Source organism: Cupressus sempervirens, chromosome 8 (assembly GCF_028749045.1).
Source record: "Cupressus sempervirens isolate cs-2001-9-10 chromosome 8, ASM2874904v1, whole genome shotgun sequence".
NCBI classification, from domain to species: Eukaryota; Viridiplantae; Streptophyta; class Pinopsida; order Cupressales; family Cupressaceae; genus Cupressus; species Cupressus sempervirens.
This window is the reverse complement of record NC_143125.1, coordinates 547,704,593-547,718,230: the sequence shown is the minus strand read 5'-3', so window position 1 is coordinate 547,718,230 and position 13,638 is coordinate 547,704,593. Positions and strand designations below refer to the sequence as shown.

Below are 13,638 nucleotides of genomic sequence, written 5' to 3'. Positions count from 1 at the left end.
CTCTGTTTGTTTTGTTTTGCAAGAGTTGATATGTTAAAGAAGAAAAACATCATTTTAGTAAAATGCTTTCCAATAAGAAATATGACATGGAAAACACCCTCTTCCTTTTGGATGCTTTTTTCAGTTGGCTGTAGTAAATGTAGAAATTATGTTGTCTTATTATTCAGGTTCCCAGGTTTTTGTCACTATGGGAGCCATGGTATTAACAATAACGCAAATTCCATCATACTAGCAAGTGTAGGGTTTCATTGGCAAGTCCTTGATTTAGTTTTGGCACTATGGTTGAGCTGCATTTTCATCCCTGACATAAGATTTATTGGAGGAATAGGTTGTCATATTCTTGAGCTCATGGAAAATACAAACCATTAAGGCCTTTCCAACTTGTAGAGTCATTGGGTCCAAATTGGACATTGCTTTTGCTGTAGATGACTAAAAATTGATATCTTTGATACTTTTAGATAACCACTTTTATAGCTTTTGTAGAGATTGACATTGTTGGCTTCGTGATGTGATAATAATTTAAGATTTGCAAAAAAATTTAAGGTTGATGATATTGCTTGAATATTTTTGTAAGTTCCCTAGCAAGCCACTCATGAAGAATGAAACATTGGATAGCTAGAAATAATGTTTACTAGAGGCATAGTTACACCGCCTTGCAAGACGGGGGGACGAGGGACAAGTTTCCGAGACAAGGGGACAAAGGGGCCTTGATTTGGGGATGGCGGGGAGACGGCGGCAGGGGATGGGGGGTCGTGGGGGGAGCAGGGGTGTATATACTATACATATGGTACTTAAAATGCTAGTTATGAAAATAAGTACTACAATTATACAGTATAACTTGATATAATCATATAAAGATGTAAAAAATAGTAAACTTACAATAAAAAATTAAAATTGAACATTGCATTGAAGTTTTGAATTGGAACATCATGATTTGTGATCAAATGACAAACAAACAATGAACATTGACATTGAACATCAGCAAATATTAGTCTATATATCAGTCTTCAGATCAATAGTACGAGTATTTAGATTCTACTATCTAAAAGTAATCAATGATCATATGAGTCATGACATAAAGATGATTACAATAAGTATCATGTGCCATGAATCATGATATCAAAATAAGTATATAATATTGTAATGCAAGCAAAAACTACAAGTCTCCTTGCACCCACAATAAAGGAGACTCTGTCGTGTCCCCCCGCAATAAAGGAGACTTTGTTGTGTCCCCCTGCACCCACATACAGGAGACGTCTTGCTGTCTCGGAGACATCTCGCCATCCCCAGTGGAGGTGGCGCTCTAAGTGGTGCCGCCCGAAACACCGAGACACTGACCCCTCGTCTCAGGGATTTCGCCATCTCTGAGGCGACCCCTTTTTTGGGGGGAAGGGGGGTGGGGACGCATCCTCGTGTTACATTGACTAGAGGAGAATTGGAGATGGCATCACCCATTACATGGAACCTTAAAAAAATATCAATTTTTTAAATTCAAGATTGGGTCATCAGCGATGACAGTTGATTCCTTCACCTATACCACAGAATAAATGGGAGTTTTAAAGTGTTTTCATATTTCTTTGAAGACCAGGATCAAAATGATCAAACTAATAGATGTTGTTTCACAAAATTCTGATAATATACAAATGGAAACAGTTTTTTTTTAAAAACCATTTGAGATACCCGAAAATATTAGGGGTCATGAACCTGTAAACATTTAAAACATTATTTTTGCATATGGAAAAATGCTTGTATAGAATTAATGGTTGACTATGGATTCATAAAATCATAGTTGGAAAAATCTGTGTACTCGCTGTGGACTTACACAGACTCACGAGTCCATGAGCGAGCCAAGCCCACTTGCCATAGACTTTTGAGTTGAGTCCGGTAGAGTTAGTGGATTGGACTCGGGAGTTTTTGTGAAGGACTTGGACATGGACTTGGTAGTCTTGAATAAGATTCACAGTGTTTGCTGAGAAAGCCCAGCCACGCCTAAAAGTTAAAATATAAAAGAATTTCATTTTTTATCGCTTTCTCAAAATAGATCTGTAAGGTTTGAAGGCAAGGAAACAATACTAAAGTGGCAAAAGAGATCTAGGTAATTTGTAAACATTCATAAACTTATGCTGCTGTTATACATTTTAAAGTTTGAAACTGTGAGTATGAATGATGAAATTTCAAATATTGAGTGTTTGGAGATCATATGACATGTAATGTTTCAATTATGGCTCTTATGTTTTCTAAATGCATTAATTTCTTTCTTTTTTTTTCCTGTAAAACTACCGTTTTTCTTTTGCAGAGTCCTTTCATGAGTTTTTCTGGAGTCCGAATCCAATTTTCTGGGCTCCCAAGTCCAAGTTTTCCAACTATGCAAGCAAAAAATTGAACAGTTGGTACGCAAAGTGCCTTTCATCAACATGATCACACAATTTAAAATTCGAAAGGTCTTTGCATTATACTTTAGAATGAAAGAATCAAATTAATTATATTTTAAATGAAATACAATGATATGCTAGGGTTGAAATCTATGCAAAGCAACATAAAGTAAAAGTTGAACTTAAAAATTCTTCGTTTCTTTTTGCAAAAGAAGCACACTTTGTTGACCATCAAAATGCTATGATCGGAATCAAGATCATCCCCATAATGATGATCTTGTTCCAAAATATCAGAATGGTTGAAAGCATCCTTGTCAATCCATGTTGTAGTTCATGAATCACCTCATAACTTATTCATGTGGCAAGCTTTGGATCAACATTCCATCATTCGCTAGTCCACAGAAATACAGAACCTTGTAATGCAGAAGTCAGATGTACACCTAATTTTTCTCTGCTCTAGAAGTACTTTATTCCTTTTGAGAGAGTGGACGAATCTGTATGTGAATTAGCAACCTGGATCATAAGGGAATTACTAGTTTAGAAATTGTTAGAGCTCTATACTTTGACATCACTTGCCACCAAATTGGTCTGTCTTGAGCTATAGATTTTTTGACCTCCCATGCTCTCAATGTATTCTAAGAGTTGCCAAGTGCTCTACATTGTCAAAATTAACTTCAAAATATTTGGCACTATTTCATGGGGCATATCTTTCCTATAACATTTTTCAACCTTGAAATACCTTGTGGTTTTCTCTTAAAGGCGTTACACAGGTCCTTTTCATGATGTTATGATTCTTATCAGTTTTCTTGACAAAAAAGTGTTGTAGCTTTAGACTCAAATCACTTGAAACTCACTTGAAGGAGATAGTTATTGAGATTTTCATAACCCATCTCCTAGAGCTTGTGTTCAAGCCATGCAATGATTTTTACATTTTAGTATTTTACACACTTGTTGTTCTTGACCTTCACTTGGAAAATTTAAGGGCAAACATTATATTTGTTTAAGATTACCATTCAAAAAAGGTCTCATTAGAGTCATGCAATTCCCAGTCTATAATGTTGGACTTTCTCATTTCTGGTTTAAACTGTGTTCCATTATTGATGTGGATCATACGGCATGATCTATCATCAGGATGAAAGAAATAGTTAGAAAGAAGAATTGAGAGGATTGGTGTAGACTCAAGAGGTTAGATAGATAAGAACAAGAAGATTTCCACTATCCATACGAAACTATCTATTTTCATGCTTCTAGATTTGATTTTGTAACTATTTTTGGCATCAACGTTTTGGATCACACTCTGAGCCATCATCAGGATGAAAGAAACAATCAATTCCAGAAGCATAAAAATTGGTAAGTTAAAAATAGATGACAGATAGATTCCAGGGCTTAGGAGAGAGGAAAGGACAAAAGACAATAATAAAACAAAAAAATAAACTTAATAAAAATAAATTGCCACAAGCAACTAAAATTCAAATAATACCTTAGAAACATAATTAAGTAAAAAGAAGGAAAGAACGAAAACCTTGACAAAGTAAAGAAACTACGTAATCTCCTTTATTAATAAGAAAGGCACACGCTTTATTAGTGTAATAAGTTTTTATATATATAAATATAAAGTTTGTTAATGTAAAAAGTTTATATATATATATATATATATATATATATATATATATATATATATATATATATATATATATAGTTTCAATATTTTAAGTTTCAGTTCTTTGCTTCCCTTTTTAGTTAATTTTGTTGCTTAGGTGTTATTTGATTTTTAGTTGCTTGTGGCAAAGTCGCTCTTTATAAACATCTTTCGTCCTTTCCCCCTCCTCTCTTCTCAGCCCTAAAATCCATCCGCTTTTATTTAATCTCTCAGGTCTGCAACTATGCTCTCACTTCTGGTGTCTAACTATTGTTTTCATCCTGATGATGATTCATGCAGTATGATTGGAAACATTGAGGATGAAAAATCTCAGAGTTCAAACCAGAAATGAAAATATCTAAGTTATCTTCATGTCGATTGAGGACTTCCACTCATTTTATACAGCCTAATTAAAAGAGTATGAATGGTAGTTTATTTCACTATATGTGCAAAACTATATAAGTAAATTAGTAGAAAACTACACTGATTCCTTGATGAAATGATGCACCTGTAGACTCTAGAAAGGTATCGATTTCCTTGTCAGAATCATTTCAAATTGAGAAGTTATGAACCCTAGGGATTCCATCTTAGATGTGGCATTTTCATTATGATTCCATGTTGGACAAAGTGTTTTCACGATGATTCCAAGTCCAACAATAGGCAAAATTCTTGATATATCTCGTCCGCTCAAAAACCTAAGAAATGATCAAATTTCATTGTATTACAACATTACATATTTGAACACTGACATTACATATTCAAACACTAATTGAAGCCTTATGTAGTCAGCTGTGATTTGTTTATATTTTTGTAATAAATAAGGAAAGTACTGAAATAAATCTTAGATGATTTACAAGATGATTTGTAACATTTTTTTGCTGTAGTTATTGCATTATATGATCAAATTTGATTTCTGGAGGGATGGACCGTTTTTAAATGAGCTATTTTGTTTTACTTCAGAACCTTATAAGAATTGTCTTATCTAATTGCATTGTTTTTCATATATTTATTTATTAAAGAATTTATGCTATTTGTTTTCTTAAAAGTTTTTAATAATGTTATTTATTTACTGAGTTATTTTATTGTACTCAGAAATGAGAACTATATTAAGAATTATCATATTTTATTTTAACTGTTTAGCTTATTTTTATTTGAAGTGCTAATTTATTTACTTGAGTTATTTTTATGTTCATTGTTTTTATAAAAAATATGTCTGTTTTGCTTTGAATATTATATACATCATCACAACATGAAGCCCTATTTCTTGCTAGTACTTCAAAACGCTTCTTGGTGTAATAATCTCTTAAAATGGCTATTTTAATATTGAATTATTAGTGTCTATCATGACATTTAAGTTTGGCAAAGCAATATGGAATAAGTACTTTGCATTTAAAATGTATAATGCTAATGGGAGTTGGCGCATTTATGATATTGGGTATTCCTATTTTAAATTTTTAGGCTGGACATATATGATTTTTTATATGTTTTGTGTATGACTTACCGAGATCATATACGGCTCCACAAGAAATTCAGCTGTATCAGCGTATAATATCAATATAACCATACCCATACTTGACTTTGATTCAACAATTTAGGGACAAAGATCTCTTCATAGTTGGTACCTTCCTTCTGAGCTTTGCAACTGGCTTTGTGTTTGTGTTGTGAACTGTTTGCTTTGTACTCTTCAATGAATCATCATATTTATCTTTTGTTGCTTTTTTCAACATGTCAATTCAGACACATTGTAGGAAATTAGTTTTGAATCAACTGCAATGCTGATTTCTTCTTGTGGATGCCTACCTAAGGTAAGTTTTTGAATCTTATCCTGAATTTATATAAGAAACTCTTATCATTGTTGTTGTTTTTGTTAATGTTTGGTAGCTTCAGTCGGTTAAACCTATGAGACTAGCATATATATATATATATATATACATATATAAGTGTTCTATCTATTTATCTATCTATCTATCTATCTATATATTAAACAGATGAGATATTATATATATTTGTTATTTTATTAATTATAATGGATAGACATGTCTCATGAGGAGACATGTCTCTCCATGTGTCATTTGCAATACATATAAGAGGAGATTGATGCATTTGAAAAGTTTATACCAAGATGGCAATACAACTACATTTGCAATGATCCCAGGATTTTAACATGGTATCAGAGCCAAATTGCGAATGTAAAGAAGTTAGAACCAACTTATTCTGGAGGAACTCTTCATTACAATTCAAATTTATGTAAACAATGGTGGCATGTATTTCCTTCCACACAGGCATGTTGCCTCTATTGATCACAAGTGTTGCCACTTAGACAACATGATGTTGCATGTGCTAGGCAATGTCCAAATATCCAAATTGATTTGTGTAAAGCACCTGGAGGTTACCATCAGGGTTGGAGCTGCCATGAATACCTGACAGGGCTGTTACTCTTCTCCTTAACTTGGTGTCGAGCATCTTGCTAGAGGCTCTTAACAGCAGACAGTTTCTGGAGTATCTTGTCAGTCTTTGGTGTTTGTGACGTCTTCTGCATAACTGTTTTTGCATGAAATAATGGGCAGATATTATCTCAAGTTTTCTGTGCATGAAATGTTCTTCTTCCTAGCTGTATTGATTTTAAAAATGATGGGCTGTGATATATGCATCTGCTAAGATATGCATTTTTAAGGAGACAATAATGTAATCTGGACACGTTGATCGACAATTTTATTTGGAATAACAGTGTGTGACAGATGGCATGGAATATCCGGAAAAGAATTGCATGCTTTCTATGAACAGAAGCATTGCCTGCAAAAAGAGGAGATGCATGTGTTAATGTAGTGTTTCTGGAGTTCTTTCTTTCAAAGCATGCTTTTGCCTACTAATGGAAGTGTAAAAAGAAAAAACGAGCTGTGATGAATTTTTCTAAAAGGCAGAGAACTTAGATTAGCTGCGGAGAACGGTTTTTGTTGGGTCGAGCTAGATATTGGAGGATCGTGCTAGATATTGGTGGGTCTATCTAGAATAGTTTTTGGTCGAGCTAGATATTAGTAGGTGAGATGTTTCAAATGAATTGAAATTAAAAAGTTTTGAGCCATTCTGGAAGTATGCAGAATTGAATTGATTTGAACAGGAGCATACATTTTATATCAATTTACATATATATTGCTTTGAGAAATGAAGGAAGTGCTAGTGCTAAGACTGAAATAAGAAATGATTTACACGAAGAGAAGAAAAAGAATAATTTATGTGTCCAAGTCAGCATCTCAATGGATTATTGCCTAGCGATTTTTATCACGCAGGTACATGGGAGGTAATCTGTGATTATTTTTAGCCGACACTTATAAATGAATGCATATTAATTAAATTAATCTCCAATTTGGTTATGATTGAGAATAGAATAAATTTCTAATTCTGTTTTTCGAGTACCTATCATTTAAAATTAGAATTAATTATTATTTATGGAATATGAAAGTTGAAATCAATCCAATTTCTAATGTTCTTATAATAAAATTATAATTATTAAGAATAATTATAAAACAAATTTTTATTATTATAAGAGTTATTCGTCATCTTTTCTTCTAAGTATTTTTTTTAGGAAGAGGGAGATTGAGATTCAGAGGGAGCTTGACTTTCTTTAGATGCAACCTTGAAAGAGAGGGAGTAGATAGTTGATATGGTTCTGTCAAACTTTGGTGATCTTGGACATATTGACTCAAAGGAAGTAGACCCTGTTGAGAAGGATTCTCCAATGATCAATAGATTGTAAAGTTTAAACAATTAAGAGGATTGCAACTTATGAATATTGTTCATAACTATATGGGCCTATCCCCTATGTACATCATGAGGAAGTGACAAATTCCAAATGATCATCACTTGTATTTGCAGAAGTTATTGAAAAGTGACGATCTTTCAATAACTTAAACTATTATGATGGACATCTTATGATATCTATGCAGATCATGATAGATTATACTTTGCATGGTGGATGTTTATATGGTATGCATTATGAGAATGCAAGTGCACATACCTTATGAAATTTTTAAACATCTACTGAATGTCAAATGAGTTGACATTCATGAATGTCAAAGAGTTGGCATTCAAATATCAAATGAGTTGATATTCAAAGTCAAATGAGTTGACTTTAAAATGTCAAATGAGTTGGCATTCAATAAACCAGGAAGTCAAATGAGTTGATATTCCGAAACTATTTTTACATTGAGGTAATATGTTGTTCAAATTCTTGTTTATCCTTCCTAGCTAAGAGGGAGTGTTAATGTTTGGCAGCTTCAATTGGTTAAACCTATGAGATTAGTATAAATATACACACACATGTATATATATATATATATATATATTTATATTACATATATAAGTGTGATATATATATATAATTTTATTAATTATAATGGATAGACATGTCTCATGAGGAGACATGTTTCTCCATGTGTCATTTGCAATACATATAAGAGGAGATTGATGCATTTGAAAAGGATATACCAAGATGGCAAAACAACTGCATTTGCAATGATCCTAGGATTTTAACAGTTTTATTTTCATTTTTTGTGCTTGTTTTGCCAATTTCATTAGGTCTAGCATCTTTCAATGTTTGTGTTGGTCATTTTGTTAACTTATTTAATTCTTTTGTGTTTCATGGGTCACATATGGCTTGTCGTTTTCTCGATTATAAGTTTCTAATTTATCAAGAGATATTGCTTTGGTGACAATTTCTTGATCATAGTTCAACACACATTTAACCTCTGATTTTTACTGTTACGGAATACAAAATCCTTTACAAAAGATGTTGTCTGGTTCATAGCTTGTAGCCTTTTGTAGTTCGAGAATCATTGTTTCCATTCAAGGTATTGCTAGTAGCTTGCACCTTTCTTCAATAGTTAGAATTTCAGTTGCCATTCAATATATTGCATTGGTGATTGCTTGAGTTTCCATTGTCAAGGTTTGATCTTGGTGATGGATTGATATATCATTTTCAAATTTCTTAGGTTGACCTAATTGTCAATCAACGTTAGTTGAATCTTTAATGGTTTCACTGAATACCACATCCCATGAATGTTCTAGAGGATTTAAAATCCCCCAAAGGAATGCATTTACAACTTTTGTGATCCAACATGTTCCTATTCTCCTTGGGAATCAATGCAAAATATAGGATTGGAAATCCCGAAGATGCCACAGTGAAAGGTGTCCCCCCAAATTATATATGTAGCCTTCATTTGACTTGCAATTGAAGATGATTTGTTGCTTAGACAAATTGTTGCTTGAGTTGCTTCTGCCCATAAATGCAGTTTTACTGCCTTGAAATACACCTTTGCCCAAAACATATTTGTCACTTGTCCTCTCAACTACATTTTATTGAGGAATGTGAGGGTCTGTGAATTGATGCTTGATCCTATATTTCTTGAGATGGTCTTCAAATATTTGATGTGAATTCATCACCATTATTTGTCTTTCGTGTGCCAACATGAGATTGTGCATCATTTTTACCCATTGATATTTTTTTGAAAAGTTCCAATAGATTGTGATTTTTTCTTCAAGAAATAGTTCTACGTCATTCTGCTATAGTCATTAATAAACAACATGAAGTCATTATTTACACTAGCAAAAGAGACTTGTAGTGGACCATTAAAATCATTGTAAACAAATTTTAATTTCCTTTCAGCTCTTCAATTTGCACTAAAATCACAATTGCACAAGATTAGTGTTAGGGTTTACCATATACAGGCTTTCTCCCCATTTAATTCTGTAACCTGAAATTATGTAACACAGTTTGGGTTCATTTATAACCTTAATGTCACAGTTAGATTTCTTTAAATTAGAAATAACATATACGAGAGAATAAATCATTTTGACAGATTGTTGAACTCACCCTGAGGGTAACCCAACCATATAAGTGATACTGTAGGGTTACTTGATGAGGCGCCCCAGAAACCTCCTACCCTGCACCTGAGAGTGGATCTATCATCCTCCTTGACCTCATGTGGCCTTGCCATACATATGAGTTGGTGTACCTAGTGTGGGTTGCTATGACCATTCTCCTTCATCTCGCCGCTTGTAACTGCTTCTAATGATTGAATACCCATTTACCATGGTAGGGATTATGAGGAGCATTCACAACAGGGTGCCCAAAAGGCCTATCCTTCCTAAGCCCTAAGGCAGTCCACTTTGTCCCCCTTTGACCCCATGGGGACTCCCCAGTCAGAACCGTGAGGTGGCATGCTTAGAAGGTGGCATCATCGCTGTTCTTCTGACTGTGACCACCTCATTTTTCCTTACCATGTTTGATTACAACAAGTAGGAAATATACATAACATCTTATACATAGTTTCTATATTAAGTGATTGATCCTGCAATATACCTATAATTGGTAAATCAGATTAGTATAAGATGCAAATTTAAACCATTGATATGCAGATGCATATGTCTGTAGGAATGTCTACATATAAACAGTTACTTACCAAAATTATATCTCTAAAATGTACATGTCCAAACAAACAATAGTCATAAAATACTTTCTATCCATTATATATATTATATGATACTCGTACCAAGGAACCTATAGCCTGAATTTTTTCTGTTTTCTTTTATTGTTTATCTCTACTGATGATTTTATTCTCATTTCCCATTCGATATCATTATGTATTCTTGGAATGATAGTGTCTTTGGAGATGTCCTTTCACAAAAGATTGTTCCATTTATCCCATCGCACCTCATAATAATCAGTTCGTTTCAATCTTAATGATTATTAATTTATTTGCTAATCCTGAACTAATAATTGTCGTTATATTACAAACGGATGCCATTTAATAATCCCTTGCTTACCAATTTGTGACGAATAAATGATTAGTCATTTTCTGCTTCCCTTAATCTATTATGAATGTCTTTGACATTACACACATTTTTCAGTTGTTTTGAGCGAAGTTGGTAAATATAAAATTATAGTTTGCATTCGCACATCATGTGTGCCATGTAAGACTTGTGATATTGCTATCAGGATTCAATTGTGTAGTTTTTTAAGTCAAACTCATTGACTCATGTTTCATGAGTAGTGGTTCACATGAACCCGTCTCTCATAAGAATAAATGGAACGCTTAGCACTCATTGGATCTAGGCAATGCTCATGGAGTCAATGAGTTTGACTAAAAAACTACACAGTTGAATCCTGATAGCAATTTGGCTTTCTGTGAAAAATATCTCCTACTTATCCATGTAAGACTTGTTAACATTCCTTCTTCGAAAATTTGAGAACATTTCTTGAATCGCAGGCTTAACTTTAAGTCTTAGCAAACTCATGATACTTGTCCTTCTGAATATCACCTCTCCATTATCCAGCAAAATAGAGTGACCTTGTTAAATGAGTACACAGAGAACAAGTTTCCTTTCAGTTGAGGAAGGTGTACTACATTTTGAAGACTGAAATCGATAAGATTGGGTAGCTTGAGATGTATAGTTCCTTTTTCTTTTGGTGTTTGGTGTTAGATTTAAACCAGAAATAGATATGCAACAAAACTAAACAAAGAGCACACTATAACATATAGCACTAATCAGATATCCTTGGGAAAAACCCTCCTGCTTAAGGGAAACAACCCAGCTTGCAAAGACAAAATCTTTATTCAAATCCCAAAAACCAATTACAATCAATTGCTCCTTATGATTTCTTCAACATGACAGTCAATAATCCTGTACTTTAACAAATCAAACACTAGGAGTCAAAGCCTGATCATCGACCAGTTCTTAGATACAAACAACTACAGAGAATATTTGAGATGAAGCATGATACATATTTAGAGCTATTACAGACTGGTAGAAGTTATCACAGAATCGAGAATACTCTCAGTTCGATTAAGATAATGAGCAGAATAGAAATAAACTGTGATGATTTCTCAGAGCAGCGTCACAACACTTTGATATACATATGCTTCAAAAAATGCCGAACATGATATACAGCATGCAGAAGAATATGATGTTTGTGCCTTTTTGTTATCACCCAAAAAAACTGTAATGTATCTCCTGAAAAGATACAACTCTCCAGACACATGAAGAATGGCTGTGGAATACCATTTGACCAGTGTTACACAATGACCAGCCAGCATAGCATGAAATGGTGACTTCAATAAGAGGATTGCTGATAACATAATAACTGCTGACTTCAATATGAGGTTATTTAACGACACATATAGATGAACTGATATCACAAAGGAAGCACACAACACCCATGAAGACGTGTACACTGCCAAGAACCACATAACACCATCCAATGCCATATCAGCACCCACATGGCTTTGAGAGAAAACAAGCGCTTGGCTCCAATACTTGAGGACCATAAAATGATAGAGGAGTCGCGAAGCCATATTGCACAAAGTTATAAGAGATGAACAGGAACAAAAGAGAACAAGAGACTGAGAATTCCTTACCACGATAGAAGGTTGAAATAGAGCACACAGATGCAGCTGACCACGAATAACGAGCAGTAGCACAGAGGAGAACTTGACAGCAAAAAGAAAACTCCAAATGATGCAGGGTTTTTTTATGAGGTGGGATCTGTCTTGCAGCTACACTGGTCCACAATTTCCTTTATGAAACCCTTCAAAGAAATCCTTTCAAAAAGACACGTGCTGTATTATGCCAGTGTATAGAATATGAGCGTTATATGATCAGTGATGGCTGATTGTTAATGTTGATATTATTATTTTTGAACTGAAACATTGTTATGGTGGTGTATTTTGGCATTTTGTAATGTCATTTGGACTAAAACGTTAATATATATGGTTGTGCATATGTATATATATATAGACACACACACACATATATGCATTTATGTATGTTAGACAAACATATATTTTGTAGGGCCAAACCCAAAACAAATTTGAACCTTGCTGACAAAAAATAGTGTATCAGGATGCATTCCGTCTGTATCAGGATGTATCTCGTTAGTATCGGCCAACAGGGTTTGTATCAGGATGTATGTCGTCGGTATCGGCCGATAGGGTGTGTATCGAGATGTATGTCGTCGGTATCAGGAAGGTTCTATGTCGGTATTGGTAAGGTTCTTACTATGTAGCCGACATGTTGTATGTTGCCAACGGACACCTCCGGGAAGGTTCGTCGAGATGTATATATACCCCCCTCCGGGATCCTTGTAATCATCTTGTGATTTGGATGTAATGTCTTTGGCATATGCGAATAATACAATAGTTCTGCTATTCTTACTGCTATTTTGATCCATTATCTGTATGTGTTGATTTCTTTACCTAGTACGGTAAACATTTGGCGCCGTTGCCCTACGAACTTGGAAGGAGGGAGGAATGAAGATTAATGCCAACTTAGCTTAACAAAGATCGAAATAAGGTGAAGGGAAAAGATGGAATACGAACTGCGCAAGAAAATCTAATTTTGGCACAAGCCGAACGCAGGAAGAGGTTTCAGAAGATTGCTGATGGACACAGAAGCGCAAAAGAATTGTTGGAGGAGACTCGACAGCGGGTGGAGTTGGTGGAAGAAACAAGGGAGGAGTTTTTGAATTTGTATTCGCCGAGGGAAGAGAATCCCGACAGAAGAGAATCGACTTGCACGGCTTCGAGTGCCGAGGGGGCAAGGGCAAGAGCGTGGAGTGAACTCTTCGTTCGT

General features: G+C 34.3%; 1 protein-coding gene across 2 annotated transcripts in view; it reads left to right on the top strand.

Annotated features, from left to right (window-relative positions):
- ABCF3 (general control non-repressible 3) overlaps nt 1-13,638 on the top strand; it is a 189,947-nt gene that overhangs the window by 109,833 nt on the left and 66,476 nt on the right. The gene's annotated exons all lie outside the window — the stretch shown is intronic.